This window comes from Microtus ochrogaster, unplaced genomic scaffold (assembly GCF_000317375.1).
Source record: "Microtus ochrogaster isolate Prairie Vole_2 unplaced genomic scaffold, MicOch1.0 UNK29, whole genome shotgun sequence".
In the NCBI taxonomy this organism is placed as follows: domain Eukaryota; kingdom Metazoa; phylum Chordata; class Mammalia; order Rodentia; family Cricetidae; genus Microtus; species Microtus ochrogaster.
The window spans coordinates 921,879-935,219 of NW_004949127.1; the positions used below are offsets into that span (position 1 = coordinate 921,879).

At 45.2% G+C, this 13,341-nt stretch overlaps 1 protein-coding gene across 3 annotated transcripts in view; it reads left to right on the top strand.

Annotated features, from left to right (window-relative positions):
- The window catches only part of Ncald (neurocalcin delta), a 357,614-nt gene that overhangs the window by 280,658 nt on the left and 63,615 nt on the right, over positions 1–13,341 (top strand). Inside the window, exon 1 of one of the 3 annotated variants that reach the window (XM_005368115.2) lies at positions 5,970–6,131. The exons of the other annotated variants lie outside the window; for them this stretch is intronic. The gene's annotated coding sequence lies outside the window, so the exon portion shown is untranslated. Of the gene's footprint in view, positions 1–5,969; positions 6,132–13,341 lie in introns of those variants that run through there. 3 annotated transcript variants of the gene reach the window in all.

Below are 13,341 nucleotides of genomic sequence, written 5' to 3' on the forward strand. Positions count from 1 at the left end.
AGAGAGAGAGAGAGAGAGAGAGAGAGAGAGAGAGAGAGAGAGAGAGAGAGAGAGTGTGTATATAGGGGTTTATGGAGAGATGGCTCAGTTTAAGAGCAGTTGCAGGTCTTGCACAGGACCCAGATTCAGTTCCCAACACCCATATAGTGTCTCAGTCACCTGTAACTCCAGCTCCAGGGCCTCTGACATCTCCTGTCCCCTGCAGGCACTGGCCACACACAGCACACACATTCATACATGCATGCACACACACAGATACAATAAATCATTAAATATTTCTGTGTATGTGTGTGTAATATGATTTTAAATAAATTTTTTAAATAAGTCATACTGATTTTCCTAGGAAATATGTCTCTAAGCCTTTTTATTCTTTTTATTCAGTCTGAGACCCTCATCTGTGAATGGTCTACCTCTTCCCTCTTCAGGGAAGATTCTCTGTAAATGCCCTTATACCTACTTGGAAGTGACTAAATCCAGTCAAGCTGACAATAAAAATATAACTCTCACAACTAGCGACATTAAAAATGTTTTGTGTGCCTATTTGCTGTGCTTTTGATAATGTTTATTTTTCATGTCTTCTGCCCCTTTTCTGGTTGGACTGTTTATCACTGGATCTTGGGGTTCTCTGGGAGCCTCAATATGAGTCATTTGTCTTTCCACTTGCAAGTATCCTTCCTCCCGTCTGCCCTGGAGTGTTAGCCTCTTCTCAGAGCACTTGCTCCTTGGTAGCCCCCTTCCTTTGTCAGTCTTGTCTTTGGTGTGGACCTCTCAAATTTTCCCTGAGGCTTCTTTTTCAAGATGTAACTTCATGCACCCACCTGATGGGTCTGTGTGTGTGGCGAGGGGTTCAGATTGAGGGTTTCTGCCCGCTAGAGATAACTAACTGCCCCCATTACATCATGCTGAAAAGAATTTCTTTCCTCCATGTAATTAGTTGTCTCTATTGATCAAAAATCAATTGGCCTGAGTCATGCATAGTGGCCATGCCTCTACTCCCAGGATTAGCTTAATAGTTTGTACAATCGTTCAAATTGTGTATTTTATGTTGGATGAGTTTTGGTGGCTTTTATTTTTAATGAGTCAGTTTTTTCCTAAATTGCCAATTTTATAGAGGTAGCATTTGCCACAGTATCTTTATCACAATAATAACCCTGGAGCGATGCCCCTCCCTTTCATGGCCATAGCGTTGATTTCATTTTCCCCTTCAGTCTGGATAGAGCCTTGTCAACTTTGTTGTTTTAAACAGCTGGCTGGTTCTCAGTTTTGTTACCTTTTGTGTTTTCAGTTATCTCTATTTCCGTTCTTTTAGTACCATCCTTCCTTCTGTGTCTAATACGGTCTTGTTCTCCTTAACTATGAAAGAACTCATTCTTCAATTATTTAACCCTAGCACGTTAGCGGTCTCAGGTTTTGTTTTAGAGGACTTTTAATTGTGTTGGTGTGCGGGGGGAGGGGTTCTCCATGTGTGTACGGTGACAGTGGCCAGAGCTGGAGTTGCCGGTGGTTGTGAGCCACCTGCACAGGTGCTGGGACTGAACCTGGGTCCTCCGTTGAGAGCAGTATAACCTCTTACCTGCTGAGCCATTACCTTACTTCTCCAGCTCCCGGTCCTGCTTTGATGTGTAGAACTCCCTGTGTATGTATGTATGTATGTATGTATGTATGTATGTATGTATGTATTTATTTATTTATTTATTTATTTCCTTCTGCATATTAAGTGTGCTCAGGTCCCTGTTTGACTACAGAGAAGTAGCATGTGGGTCTGTTTCTACTGTCAGTTGTTTCCGTTATAGATGTTAGTCTTCAGGCATCTGCACTGGCCTGCCCTTGGGGTCCTGACAGGATCCGTCCTCAGCTGCAGCCGCTGAGAGCAACTCCTGTGCACATTCGTTGTGTTCCCTATTAAATGGGACCTGCCTACTTTCCATCTCTATCTCTGTCTCTCTGCATCCCTCTCTTCTCTTCTGCTGCTCCTGTCCCCAGAGGCCAGTCTCCCCCATCCTGTACCTTATTTTAACGTTCCCTTTCCCCCAATAAAACCTCCTCCAGCTCTGTTGCATGGCGCCTTTCTCTCGCGCATCGCTTTTTAAATGGCAACAATAGACCTTGACTGGTTAGATGACATTCTTGACCCCTAGGATTTTCTTTTTCTTTTTTAATTAATTTGGAAATGATGTGTGAAAATTTTCAGAGGCCCTGGATGGCATCTTCTTGTGTTATAATAAGGAGAGGGTTTGTGTACTCTAGAAGGAAGCAAGAATACAGGAGATTACCTTATTTTAGGTATTGTAGTGACTTTGCAGTAGTTGTTGGCTCTATGAGGCCCCATGTATTTGTCTTCTAATAATTATAGGATTTAATATTTCATCCATGGGAACTGAAAACTTAAGCTGCTTACCATGCTCAGGCCTCTTGGTGGATCCAAAACTTCACTTTGTCCCCTGGGTCCACCAGAACCAGGCGGAGTTTCTGTCTGCCTTGTGGCCCCATGCCTCCCTTCAGGCTTTCCCATAGGCTACTCAGGAACTAGCAAACGCAGGCAGGGAGGACAGGGGTTGGGGTCCCTTCTCTTTGGTGCTGTTTTTCGGTGTTTGTCTCTTCAGTTTCTGAGGATTTTCAGAGCCCCACACCACTTCAGAATTCTGATTACTGGGTCTGCGAGACGGTTCAGTGGGTCTGAGTACTCACAATACGCGTCTCAGCATGTGTGTATACAGACAGAGTGGCATGTGTCTGTAGCCCAGTGACTGGGAGAGAAGGCAGGGGAAAGGAGGAGTCCCCTGGGGCTTGCCGGCTACCAGCCTAACTGGAAACCAGCAAGCTCCAAGGTTCTGTAAGACACCCTGCCTCAAACATGAGCAATAAAGATACCGTGTCTTCCTCTGGCCCTCCCCATGGACACATGAACACCCGTACCTGCACACATTTATGTCCAAACATCCATAACACACACGCACGTGCTTGCACACACCAACTACTCGAGGAGAAAATAGCAGATAATGTTGGGATTTCTTCAAAGTCTTCTGGTAGAAGAAATAGACCAGCTTTCCGTCCTCCTCTTGTTCCGCATTCTTTCCCTAATCCATGAGTCATTCCACGCTCAGGGAGCTCTTGCTGTGTCTGGGCTCTGTCCTAACCACGGGCACCATGACAGATAGGATCCTTGCCCTGGAGGTCTTCATAGACTTGCTAAAGCTGGACGGATGACCAAGAGCTGGTGAACACACGCTGCTTCCCCTGCCCTGTGGCAAGGGTCAGAATTTTATGATCTCGTCCCCTTGCAATCTTTGCAATGACCTCAGCATGTAGGTGCTGTAGCTTGGGGCACTTTTGTGACTTGCCCAAGATCCAACCAAAAGACGTAAGATTTGAATCAGACAGTTCCAAGAATAGGTAGAGCCTCTCACTGATGTGAAGACAGTAGAGACAATCAGGTCGCTGCCAAGGAATAGTAAGGGGTTTTACGGCTAATTAGAATTGTCTACTCACAGGCCAAAGCACCCTTTAGTTGAGGCATGTAAACCCTGTATTTACCACATATTCCTGGCAAAAACAGGCCAACTAATAGGCGACCAGCCCTACTTTCGGTAAGTTAAAAATATTGGGGAGACCTGTGTTTGAGTGGATATTTTAAAATCAGGTGAATCATTTTCACCTTTAAAATGACCTGACCTTCAGAAAATGAGTTGGAGTGTATTCTCTGTAGTGTAATACAGTGTCGTGGGAGAAGGCACCGTGAGTTGCTTACCATGTACTGCATCTATTAGCCGAACTGGTAGACATCTGAGCTCCAAGGAGATTGGTGTGATGGTTTTAACCCTGCAGATGACGGCAGCTTCGTTATCTGTAAGCAAACTCTCAATCCCGTGTTGTTTACAGAGGAGAATGGATGATGGGAAGTTGGGTGCTTGCTGTAGGAAACAGGTCCCCATTTTCTCATGGGGAATACAGTCCCTGGTCAGCTTAACCTGCCAGACAAGCCCAAGTCAGGATAGAGTGAAGTGTACCTATAAAATCGACAGGAAACTCAAAAGGAAGAGGGGCTAGTTTTTACCAATCTTTACATGCAGTGCTGAAATGTAGAGGTTTCTGAGAATTTGCTTCTGAAGACATCACCTACTGGTGGAAGCTGGCATTGCAACTTCCTGCTCTGTAAATAAAGTAGCAGCAGCTGAGGCTTCCCAGCCTGGGCTAAGACAAGTCAGGCAGCCAGCGGGGAGAAGTTGATCCCTGGCCTTCTGTCCCTGCCTCCTCCCCTCCCCACCGCATCACTAGGACCCACACTCTGAAAAGAAAGCCAGCACTATAAATAGAATGTGGATTTGGGCATTAGAACCATTGCTTACATCTGCCCCTTATAAGGCATCCAAACCAACTTACATAGACACTGGCTTCAACTGTTGTCATCCAAACAAGTAGCTCCGTCCCCAACTGTCACCAGTCTGAAATTAAAGGATCTTTCTTTATAGTTTACCTTTATGTGAGGCAGGCTACCACCAACGGCTTCAGGAAAATAATTATTCCAATAAAAAAATCCATCTTTAATTATCTTTAATTGGGGCTAGCGTGGAAATCAAGAAGAAAAATGGGATGGGAAGCTTCCATGGCCAAGCAGATCGGGCACTAGTCTTGTGAAAGAGACAGGTCTTCTTACTTTCTTGAAGATGTTTTATCCTGTGACACAAGTGTAATTTTACCAGTTGAGTCCCAGAGCTACTCATATCTTATATGTGTATGTGTGCATACATATATGTATGTGCATGTGTATGAGTATGAGTGTGTAGGCACACATATGTGCGTGTGGGTGTGTACATGTGTGTGTGCATGTGTATATGTGTGTGCATGGATGTGTAAGTGTGCATTTGTGTATACATGTTTATATGTGAGTATGCATACAAATGTGTGAGTGTGCATGAGCGTGTGTGTGTGTGTGTGAAAGTCTAGTAACTCTGGCTCATGAGGGTCTTTTTGGAACAATCTCTTCTCCCCTTTTAGCTCCCTTGTCCTTTGAAAAAGTCCACATTTTCTAAAGGGCTTTTTCTTAGTACCATCCTCTGGGGTTCATTTACTTTTGTTTAATTAGTTTCCTGTTAATTAAGAATGAGAATTAGCTGGGTTCTAAGCATGCTCGCAGAGCTAGAGGTAAGCTAGAGTGGCCCTGAAGGAAATGGGGCTGTAATTTGGGAACAGGTGGGCCGGGCCTTCTTCTGCTCTGGTCTGGGTAATTCCGCTGAACTTGGTGTCTGTGGGCTGTAGATTCATTCACGTGACGAGAAACCCCAGCGAGCCCTTGTGGGTCAGAGAATCGTGGGCGGTAGAAGTTGGTGCCTGCAGGGGGGGCTTTTGTCTTTTTCTTCTAATCTCCAAGTCATTCAAAGTTGTGCTGTTGTGGAAGTTTGCCAGCCTTCATTTTTCCAAAGAATCTCACCTGCTTGCTATGTCGCGTTTCCTGTCTGGATCCTTCGGCTGCTCCGTCTTCAGTCCGTGCGCTCTCAGTACCCTGATGTGGATTCAGTTTTAAGAATAATTTTCCTATCAATACCCCCTTTGAAAGCTGTTTCCCCTCGGTTTATTTACAGGGTGATTTAATTCACTAAGAAAACCACGTCATGCAAGTTTTCAGTTTCTTTCCTTGAGTGGAGGGGGAGGGGCTTCATGCTGTGATAGCAAGGCTGTGGGTCACAGCGTGTATTTCCTGGCAACTGGGGAAAGGACTGGCAAGCTTTAACGATGAAAGTTGCAGACACTAGTGAGTCACAACTTTGAGGGTTGTGGTTATCAGGCACCGTTCACGATGGCTTTGCACTCCGTGTGTATGCACGCATCACACACACACACAAGCCACACATCAGTGACAGATGACCTATTGAAATAATTTCAGAGCCGGTCTGTGGTTGCTACGACAACCAATGCTCTCTTGGCTTTTATCTGGCCATGTGACAGGGACTTTGACGTCAGCCAGAGGCAGAGTCTGTGCCTGAGTCTGTCCGCATAGTCAAAGGCTTGTGAGAATCTGGTGGATGCTGGACCTCGCTGCTGAGGCTGTCGCTGCTGCTGTTGCTTTCACTGCGGTTGTTACTTCCCAGGGGCTGCAGGAGCATGGACTACTAAATCCCACATTGCTACGTGAGGTAACCAGCTTGCTTTATACGCCGGAGTTACGTGTTTTCCCAGCCTGTGGTGGTTTTTTCCCTCTCCCCTCTTAACCTCCTACAACTTTGTCTTCAGGAGCGGTTACTGATGGACCCAGGCAAAGAATGCGAAGTGACTTCTAGTCATGCATTTCAGGCAGTCTCTGGAATGTGGTTAGATTTGGATTAATGTTCCGTGAAGTAGGTTAAAATGTAATCTCCTTGCGAAACACTTGCTAACATACATTATTTAGAGATTCGCGTTGTGCGGCGTGAGCCAAACGTGCTCCCTCGAATTGCAGGAATCCTCGTTCGGTATTGTTCTGAGTCTAACAACTCCAGCACTGCCTGGCAGGGTGCAGCTAACTTTTCCTCGTTGCAGCTGCTGATTCTGCATCAGCCCACGGCCGTTTGGGTTTGGTTTCTCTCTCAGCTGCAGCGTGTACACTTAGCATCAATGAGAGCAGGGAGATAAGACACTAGACTTTGAAAGTTGTGATTCTTAGTGTACAAAAGGGCTTTCAGCACTCTGTAAACAACGGGGGACACTGGCAACAGCTTCCTGTTTAGAGAGAAAGAATCTCCAATGTGCCAAGGAAGTCGGGGTGGGACCTATACATGTGTGTGTGGTTGCGTTTTGGGTGTTACTGTAAAGTCTTTCTGTGGCTTTCTCTGAAAACCCAGTAGTGAAGAGGAGGGACCAGGTGGCCTTTTCTAAGGAGCCCTGTGGGCTGGTTCTGATCTTTATAATTAATTAAAATAATTATCTATAGAAGAAAACAAGAGCCTGAAACCAAATGTTCATTGTTGTGAGGTCTACCTTAATTGCAGCACAGATTTAAAATGCTCACAAAAATTTTGCTCCAGGTCTTGCGTGAGTAATTTGGTAACTCTGCCGAGCAAGGGTTCTCACCTCTCCAGTTCTCTGATACCCTGGGCTCGAGGTTGTTGTGGGGGCATTGCTATGGTTCTGCTAGCTCCTTCTGTAGCTTGTAGTTTGAAGGAAAACGCTGGCTCTGAAGCAAGCCTAGATGTATAAACAGGATTCTAAATCCTGCAGATTTAACAGAATCGAGGCATATTTTAGAGTACCATATGGCAGAGACCGGCTCAACTCCATACATGATGGCTGTATGTTGATGAGATGTTAGTTGTGTTTCAGCTCAGTGGAAGAATACGTTGTTTTTGATCATATTACCAGGTACAGAAATTTAAGTTATGCCCTTTACACTTGTGGGTGAGAACCTTGAACAGCTCTCAGCTACAGTGGTCACTGACTAACTGCTTGTATCAATTATTTCCCGAGTAGCTTTCAATGAGCAGACCTATTTTGAGCAGAGCTTCCATGAGGACTGTCCAATGTCTGAAGGGCTTGTATGGACCACGTACCTATTAACACAGCTTCCCATCCTTTACCTCCCCTCGTGATTCCAGTAATTCAGAGGCTACCTCTTTAACATGCCAACTGGTGTGTGACATTTTATTTGTGCATGGTGAGGGCAGTCATTGCTGTCATTTGGCATATACTCGGTGACCAACTTTTTGGGTTCCAACTCTAATGTCGTAATTCTTTCTCTTGATTCTCTCCCTGGGTTTTGAAATCACAAGAAGATTGTGTGCAAAGTCCTTATACATGAGAGTAGATTTCAATAATAAGAGAGAGAGAGAGAGAGAGAGAGAGAGAGAGAGAGAGAGAGAGAGAGAGAGAAAGGGAAAGAGAGAGAGTTGATGCTAGGGGCAAAATGTCAGTGAGAAAGTTGGAAAGCCTCCGAGACAAAAGGTGCTGCTTTCAAAGCCACAGGCCCCCCCCCTTTTTTTTTTTTTTCAGCAAAATAAGGAAAAAGGACTCGTGAGCAGCATCTACCTGCAGCAGTGTGACTGTGTTGCCTTCAAGGTCAAGTTTGCTTCAGCCTCAAAAGATGCCAGTGTGGAAGGATTTACTCTAGACACCGGCTGCTGCATTATTGAGCGCTCTGTGTAGAGTTTCAGGAAACCTTAACCCTTTCGGGGCCATGAGCATGTGTGGCAATCTTGGTAAAGCCTACGGACTCTTTTCAAAATGATATCTGAACAACATAAAACAAATCATGCCGGTTGCAAAGGAAGCCACTTTCCGTTAAAATGTGTTCAAAATAACAAGAGGCCATGAATTTGAAAAAGATCGGGGGGGGGGGGTTATATGGTGAGGTTGGAGGGAGAAAAGGGAAGGAGAGAGATGAATAATTACATTATAATCTCAAAAATAAAAAAATAAGATGAACTATTTCTTTAATTAGGGTAGTATATTACTTTGTTGTGTTCTTAAATCATACAAAGCAGCAGCAGCTGCAATGGTGATCATAATTTTGGAGTGGCGTTATCCATGAATGCTGTTTTGAGATTGAGCTAGTCTAACAACTGCCATACGAAATGCAAATATCTGTGATTTTTCTTGGCAACGATGTCACAACCATTTTGGTTTGTGACCCACATGGTAAAGGAAGGAAATACTGAATTTCAGTTTGGGGTTGTGGAAATGGAAGATGTCATATTTTTAACCACCGAAGTTCCCAGGATTCTTCTGAATTCAGTCTGCCTTAAAGTTAACTAATATGTGAGTTTGTGTGACCAAAAGCACTCAGAACCCACTGCACAAAGTCCATAGCCTCCTTTTGGTTCCACAGCATCTGATTTTATTCTTGGACCATGAGAATGTCACAGTATTCTCTAAATACCTGGTGCGGAGATGGGTGGTGTGGTCCCTCAGCTGCTGACCAAAACTCTCCTCTGCCTTCGTCATCCTAAATCTTCCGTGACCTGGACTGAGAGAGTCTCACCGGGTTCACTATGGGTAACGAGGGAAACAGAGTGTTGGCACATTATGCAAGTTCAAACCACGCGCCACGGAGGGAGGGCTGTGGCTGTTTACGGAGACCTTTATCCGCACAGGGAAGGTGACAAAGCGGTGCTTAGATAAGCATGTCAGGCGCTATATGAGATCCAGTGAAGGAATCCATGCGCTAACAACCTTTAGAGCAAGCATTAAAGACTTTCTAGCTTAAAGCAAACCATACATAGACGCAAACCGACAACAAGCAAAGCTATTTCCAGCTGCACAAGGCTGACTTGTCAGGAGCCTCCAGAATGGTATGCATTCAACAGGAAGTGGGGAAAGGAGACACTTCCCGAGAAAGCTGAGCTGCACGCACAACATGTTTATGCTGGAAGCAGGAGGTGCGAATGTTATTGTTTACCTCGACATACCAGAAAAGCTCCCATTCCCCACATTGCTTTGAATGAGAAGGAACTAGTGCTGGCTTCCGTGTGTGCCACTGGGGAGCCCTGCAGTCGGTTGGCAGCTGTCACAGCCCTGTGTTTAGAAAGTCCAAAGCCAGCCTTTCGATTACATCATCACCTACCGCCCCAGCGTGAAAGAATGGAGCTAAGATGTTTTGCACAAGCTGTTGTTTAAACCAAATCCAAATCCCTTGAATCTGAAATGGAAGCTGAGCGATTTTCCTTCGTGCATTCTCAGAGGGATTACCAAAGAGGATGTTCTCGAATAGTTCTTGCTCTTTGGATTAGGAAAAACACCTGCGTGGAGACTGAGTCTCTGTGGAAACCTGCGGGGAAATTTGGAAAAGTCTAACATCTCCAACTGCCCTTTGCCTCTTAAGGGTAGTGTTGGAAATTTCAGCACAGAAAGGAATGTGTCACTATTTTTTTTTTTTTTTACAAAATCAACTTTATTTTTAAAGTGCTGCCTTGTGGTGGAAAGCCAATTACGAACAGCATTACAAAATTTAACATTTTTAAAATTGTTTCCAGAAGGAAGGAAGGCCATAAAATTCAGTGCTCATTAAGACCTGTATACAGAAATTGTATGACAAATATTTAAGTCCCCTGGGGCCACGGTCTCCTAACCAATATCAATCCATTTCTGATTTTAAATTTCTGTGCTTAAATTTATTTATGAAATATATATCCGTAGATGCCATTGATGTCATGCTAAAATGGCTCAGTGCATACGAGCACTTCCTGCTCTTTGAAAGGGCCTGAGTTCAGCCCCCAGAAACCATGCCAAGTGGCTCACAACTGCTTCTACTTCCCATCAGGAGATCTGACGCCCTCTTCGGGCCTCCACAGGCACCTGCATACACACGGGCTCCTCCTACTGCTGCTCATAATAATGATAATTTAATCAATTTAAATGGAACATACTCCTATCACAATAAAGTTCTATAATTAGTTTGCAGGCAAGAAGTCACTGGTCTAAAAGATCTTCCTGTTGTTGCCTTGCTCACTAGGAAGCTTCTTCGTGGCGTCTGAGTTCTGTTCACTCCAGCACAGTAGAGGCCTGTGCGCAGGTGTACTGGTTACTTTTCTTGTGGCCATGACAAAAACACCAACAAAGGCAAACTAACAATGGAAGGCATTGATCTGGCTCACGACTAGAGGGATGTGGTCCATCGTGGCAGGGACAGCGTGACAGCCAGGACCATGAAGTTGCTGGTCACATTACTTTCAGGGAGCCCGATAAGATGTTGTTTGCCGTCCCCTTTTTTATTTAGTTCAGGGTCCCAGCTGATGGGATGGCGCCTCCCACAGGCAGGATGGGTTTTCTCACCTCCACTTACCCAGGCTAGAAATCCCTCACAATGCCCTTAGATTTATCTCTTAGGTGATCCTAGATCCTGTCAAGCTGGCAGTCAAGACTAATCACTGCATCAAGGTAACACGGTTTACATGATGTTTCTGAAATGTCTTTGTTTCTGTTACTGTATGCCCACCTGCTGGTAATATATACTAAACGGAATGACTGCATGCGAAGGGGACTCCCACAGACCACAGGTGATTTCGAAGATGCAATAACAAATAGCATTCCCTAAGAGCGAAAGCACCCTCTACCTTCCAGTCTCTTACCAAGGATCAGTTGCAGCAGGATCAGCCAACGGTCAATCATTATCAGCTGGCTTCTGTGGCCATCACATTATTTTAGGCATTTTGAACGTCTACCACTGGAGTGGAGAGCGCTGCTGGCTTGATTTCATAGACTCTGGGCTTCTTGACTAAGCTTTTGACTCAAGCATTTGGGCTTTGATACACTCAGTAAGTTCTGAACACCTACTGTGTGCCAATATTGATCATGAGATCTGCTTTGAGAAACAAAACAAGTCAGGGCCCCCGCTGTTGGGATGCTTACGGTCAACTGCAAAGGAACTCTAGGGGACGCTTACACTCTGTCTGGGTAGGGAATCAGAAACCTGTGTGTGCCCGCAACCAGGATCCCTCCCTGACAGCCGCACTGTTTACTGTGGTCAGAAAAGAAAGTCCTCACTAAAATCCATCAAAGGAAGCAAGACAAAGAACCTGGAAACCATGAAAGTCTACTCCAGAATCAAACTTGCCAAGAGGTAGCTGCTGTACAGCCAGCTTCAGGGGTGAGCGATCTGTTCCCCTCGCAGATTCCGAGATTCCAGGGATGTCAAGCCTGTTCCCAGTGGACCAAAGGTTATCTGTCCCCTCATTCAGGAGATAAGTGACCAGGAGAATGGTTTACTCTTAGCCGATACTCGGGATTATTCAAGCAATGGGAGCCACTTTATTCTCTCTAGAGCTGTCTTTATATTCGTGCCCAAGTAGCTCCCATGTTTCCTGTGTTAACCCAGTTAAGAATAGGCTCTCAGCTTCGACAAACAAACCCGTGTTCCAGGGTCTAATACAATGCTGCCTGTCCTCCCTTGCTCACAAATCTGGTTTGAGAAAAATTGCTGTTTCGCACAGTCACCCAGGGACTTAGGCTCTTCCTGAGCTGCCCCAAGTGCAAATCCTGTCTTTAGCACTTCCTGTTAGTGCTTTTTAAACAGGCTTGGTTTTCCCATCTGGATAACACCAGTACCCATCAACCTCCTTCCATAGTAACTGACAGATATTAAGCACCCAAAAACTTGACTTTCTATCAATTATCTCAGACTCTATCAATGATGCCAGCACCATCCAGAGGCCGGGCAAAAGCATTTCCAGGGTTGGAGAAGGTGTATCCCTGGTGTTACGATATAGACAACTCTAAGGAAGCTATATAGATTTCTAAGTTCTATTTCCCCCACAATATCCCAGATTTTATTTTAATGAGGAAACAGAGATTCAAAGGGCAAAACAAACTTCCCAGTGACACAGAAACAGATAAGGAAGCCAACGTTTGGTTTCGAGTCCTGGCTCTCTGTTCCCCCTGCAGCGTGGCTCAGCGTGGCTCAGCGTGGCTCTTCCAGGAGAGCATAGTGTGTTTCCCCAAGAAGTGCAGTTAGAGCATGGGGCAGATTATAACCCCCAAAACTGGTCAAAAAATTCTAATCACTCCCATGGGCTTTTGTGAAATATTGTCAATATTCATTAAGAGGTGGGAGAGTATACTATCCTTTCAACCTAAATGGGCTTGTGATTGGCCCAACTGAGAGACCATAGTGAAATGAGGTAACGTGAATTTCAAGGGGAGAGCATTAAAAATTTCCCTTCCTCTTTGTTTATCTCATGTGTGATATTCATCCCTGCCTCCATGTGAGAAGAAGCCCAGACAATATGGAGAGGCCTTACTGTTGTTTCGGCTGATGGCCCCGACAGTGCCCATTGTCCACAGCTGAGTCTGTGAATGAGGAATCTACAGATGACTCCAGACCCCAGCTGTGGTCTCTCCGCCAGGTTAACCCTGGATACGTTTTCTTTCTGAGCCCCTCCTCACAGTTGTCTTAAGCCCGAAACTTTTAGCTAATGTTTTAGGTCGTTGGGGTAAGGAGTGTGTCAAAGCTAATGGTGCAATACTCGCATGGCAACCTCAACTTTAGAAACATAAAGGTTAAGAGGCTTCTGTGCTCTCATGTAAGTGTCTAACCTAGCCTAAAATAATTTGAGGAAAAATGTCTTTTTGTTACTAATCAACTTATCAACGACGATAGTCTGCGAGATGCTCAACATGCCAGCGTGAGGCCCTGAGTTCAGGTTCCCAGACATAGTGGGTACCCTTCTACTGGGCAAGGTGGGGTGGGTGGGGAAGTATGACCCGCCCATCCTTGAGGGCTCACTGGCCAGCCAGTCTAGCTGAAATGGGGGCTCTAGGCCCATGCATATACTACGTACCCACTTGCACACACACACTGTCCATGCATATATATGACATACCCACATGCATACACACACTGTCCATGCATATATATGACATACCCACATGCACACACAC